A 4,412-nucleotide genomic window follows, 5' to 3' on the forward strand; every position below is an offset into this window, starting at 1 on the left:
CGTCGTCGCCGGCCACCGCGGTGACCCGAGCCGCCGCACGCCCCGGCCACTCCCCGCTCCGGCCACCGGCGACCTCACCGCCGGCCGCCGCCGTCCTCGTCCCCGCCATCCTCGGCATCCGCGCCCGCCGCCTCCGTCCTCGTCCCCGCCGAACCTCGGGATCCGTGCCAAGTCGCCAGATCTGGATCCCCACTACAGTAAACCCTAGTTGGGGTTGACTTTTGCCTCTCTCAGTCATTTTTATGCCTACTTTGACTGTTCATATCTCCGCATCCGTAGCTCCGTTTTGGACATATGATATATCAAAATCTTCGTCTCGACAAGTAAATCATTTCATTCCATTGCATATTATTGGTTGCCCTTGCACGTGGTTGATTGTATCCTTGTTGCTTGTTTGTGTTGTTGGGTAGAGCCGGGAGACGAGTTCGCTAACGAGGAGCCCGTTGAGTTTGCTTGTGAGGATCCAGTCAACTCTGACAACTGTGCAGGCAAGATGATCATACCCTCGAAATCACTACTATCTTTGCTATGCTAGTTTGCTCGCTCTTTTGATATGCCAATGCTACGATGCCTACCACTTGCTTGTCAGCCTCCCAATTGCCATGATTGAGCCTCTAACCCACCATTGTCCTAGCAAACCGTTGATTGGCTATGTTACCGCTTTGCTCAGCCCCCTTCTTATAGCGTTGCTAGTTGCAGGTGAAGATTAGAGCCGTTCCTTGTTGGAACATTTATTTACTTGTTGGGATATCATTATATTGCCATGTTATCTTAATGCATCTATATACTTGGTAAAGGGTGGAAGGCTCGGCCTCTCGCCTAGTGTTTTGTTCCACTCTTGCCGCCCTAGTTTCCGTCATATCGGTGTTATGTTCCCGGATTGTTGCGTCCCTTACGCGGTTGGGCTATAATGGGAACCCCTTGATAGTTCGCCTTGATTAGAGCTTTTCCAGCAATGCCCAACATTGGTTTTACCATTTGCCACCTACCCCTTTTTCCCTTGGGTTTCCGGAGCCCGAGGGTCATCTTTATTTTAGCCCCCCCCCCACGGGCCAGTGCTCCTCTGAGTGTTGGTCCGAACTAGAGCCCTGTGCAGCGCCACCTCGGGGAAACTTGAGGGCTGGTTTTAGTTGTACGGATTGCTCATCTGAGTGTGCCCTGAGAACGAGATATGTGCAGCTCCTATCGGGATTTGTCGGCACATTCGGGCGGTGTTGCTGGACTTGTTTTAACCTGTCGAATCATCTTGTTGTACAGAGATACCGAGTATGATCGGTGTGTCTTGGGTGGAGGTCTATTCCTTCGTTGACCGTGAGAGCTTGTTATGGGCTAAGTTGGGACCCCCCCTGCAGGGATTGATCTTTCGAAAGCCGTGCCCGTGGTTATGGGCAGGGAATTTGTTAATGTCCGGTTGTAGATAACTTGAACCTTAATTAATTAAAATGAAGCAACTGAGTGTGTTGCCGTGATGGCCTCTTCTCGGCGGAGTCCGGGAAGCGGACACGGTGTTGGAGTTATGTTTGCGCAGGTTGCTCTCTAGTTTCCCGCTCGTGCTTCGCCTCCTCTTCTCGCTCTCTTTTGCGAATAAGTTAGCCACCATATATGCTAGTCGCTTGCTGCAGCTCCACTTACATTACCCCCCTTTCCTACCTATTAAGCTTAAATAGTCTTGATAGCGAGGGTGCGAGATTGCTGAGTCCCTGTGGCTCACAGATTACTATTACACCATATGCAGGGACAGATGATACAGCTCCAGATGGCGCGCTTGAGCTCAAGTGGGAGTACGACAAGGACTCTCAGCGTTACTATGTGTCTTTTCCTGATGATCAGTAGTGGTGCCCAATCGGGGTTAGATTCAGGGCCTTGTCGCATGTTGGGGTCTTTTCTATTTTGGCGCCGTAGTCGGGCCATGAGTGATTTGTATGATGGATGTCATTTATGTACTTTGATGTGACGTGGCGAGTGTAAGCCAACTATGTTCCTTCCCTTTATATTATTTATGTACATGGGATGTGTGATGATTTCCCGACTTGCGACATTGCTTTCAATGCGGTTATGCCTCTAAGTCGTGCCTCGACACGTGGGAGATATAGCCGCATCGAGGGCGTTACAGATCCTCATTGCTGCACAGAAGAATTACGTCCTGGAAGCACCGCTAGGTGCAAGACCCACTGCACGAGCAACTCTGGACGTTATGAACGTCTGGCAGAGCAAAGCTGATGACTACTCAATAGTTCAGTATGCCATGCTTTATGGCTTAGAATCAGGACTTTAAAGACGTTTTGAACGTCATGGAGCATATGAGATGTTCCAGGAGTTGAAGTTAATATTCCAAGAAAATGCCCGAGTTGAGAGATATGAAGTCTCCAACAAGTTCTATAGTTGCAAGATGGAGGAGAATAGTTCTGTCAGTGAACACATACTCAAAATGTCTGGGTATCATACCACTTGACTCAGCTGGGAGTTAATCTTCCTGGTGATAGTGTCATTGACAGAGTTTTTCAATCACTGCGACCAAGCTATAAAGGCTTCGTGATGAACTATAATATGCAAGGGATGGAGAAGACTATTCCTGAGCTCTTCGCGATGCTAAAGGTTGCGGAGGTAGAAATTAAGAAGGAGCATCAAGTGTTAATGGTTATAAAGACCACTAGTTTCAAGAAAAAGGGCAAAGGGAAGAAGGTAAACTTCAAGAAGAACAACAAGCAAGTTGTTGCTCAAGGGAAGAAGCTCAAGTCTGGACCTAAGCCTGAAACTAAGTGCATCTACTCCAAAGGGACTGGTTACTGGAAGTGGAACTGCCCCAAGTATTTGGCGGATAAGAAGGATGGCAAAGTGAAAGGTATATTTGATATACATGTTATTGATGTGTACCTTACTAATGCGCGTAGTAGCGCCTGGGTATTTGATACCGGTTCTGTTGCTCATATTTACAACTCGAAACAAGGGCTACGTATTAAACGAAGATTGGCTAAGGACGAGGTGATCATGCGCGTGGGAAATGGTTCCAAAGTCGATGTGATCATCGTCGGCACGCTACCTCTACATCTATCGTCGGGATTAGTTTTAGACCTAAATAATTGTTATTTGGTGCTAGCGTTGAGCATGAACATTATATCTGGATCTTGTTTGATGCGGGACGGTTATTCATTTAAATCAGACAATAATGGTTGTTCTATCTATATGAGTAATATCTTTTATGGTCATACACCCTTGATGAGTGGTCTATTTTTGTTGAATCTCGATTGTAGTGATACACATATTCATAATATTGAAGCCAAAAGATGCAAAGTTAATAATGATAGTGCAACTTATTTGTGGCACTACCATTTAGGTCATATTGGTGTAAAGCGCATGAAGAAACTCCATGTTGATGGACTCTGGGAATCACTTGATTATGAGTCACTTGATGCTTGCGAACCATGACTCATGGGCAAGATGACTAAGACTCCGTTCTTCGGAACAATGGAGCGAGCAACTGACTTATTAGAAAGAATACATACTGATGTATGCGGTCCGATGAGTGTTCAGGATCGCGGTGGGTATCGTTATTTTCTGACCTTCACAGATGATTTGAGCAGATATGGGTATATCTACTTAATGAAACATAAGTCTGAAACTTTTGAAAAGTTTAAAGAATTTCAGAGTGAAGTGGAAAATCATCGTAACAAGAAAATAAAGTTTCTATGATCCAAACGTGGAGGTGAATATTTGAGTTATGAGTTTGGTCTTCATTTGAAACAATGTGGAATAGTTTCGCAACTCACGCCACTTGGAACACCACAGCGTAATGGTGTGTCCGAATGTCGTAACCGTACTTTATTAGATATGGTGTGATCTATGATGTCTCTTACCGATTTACCGCTATCGTTTTGGGGTTATGCTTTAGAGACGGCTGCATTCACGTTAAATAGGGCACCATCTAAATCGTTGAGATGACACCATATGAGCTATGGTTTGGCAAGAAACCTAAGATGTCATTTCTTAAAGTTTGGGGCTGAGATGCTTATGTGAAAAAGCTTCAACCTGATAAGCTCGAGCCCAAATCCGAGAAATGTGTCTTCATAGGATACCTAAAGGAAACTGTTGGGTACACCTTCTATCACAGATCCGAAGGTGATACGTCTCCAACGTATCTATAATTTTTGATTGCTCCATGCTATATTATCTTCTGTTTTGGACATTATTGGGCTTTATTATTCACTTTTATATTATTTTTGGGACTAACCTATTAACCGGAGGCCTAGCCTAGAATTGTTGTTTTTTGCCTATTTCAGAGTTTTGCAGAAAAAGAATATCAAACGGAGTCCAAACGGAATGAAACCTTCGGGAACGTGATTTTAGGAACTAACATGATCTAGGAGACTAGGACCCTACATCAAGCAACCAACAGGGAAGCCACGAGGTAGGGG

This window comes from Triticum aestivum, chromosome 6A (assembly GCF_018294505.1).
Source record: "Triticum aestivum cultivar Chinese Spring chromosome 6A, IWGSC CS RefSeq v2.1, whole genome shotgun sequence".
NCBI classification, from domain to species: domain Eukaryota; kingdom Viridiplantae; phylum Streptophyta; class Magnoliopsida; order Poales; family Poaceae; genus Triticum; species Triticum aestivum.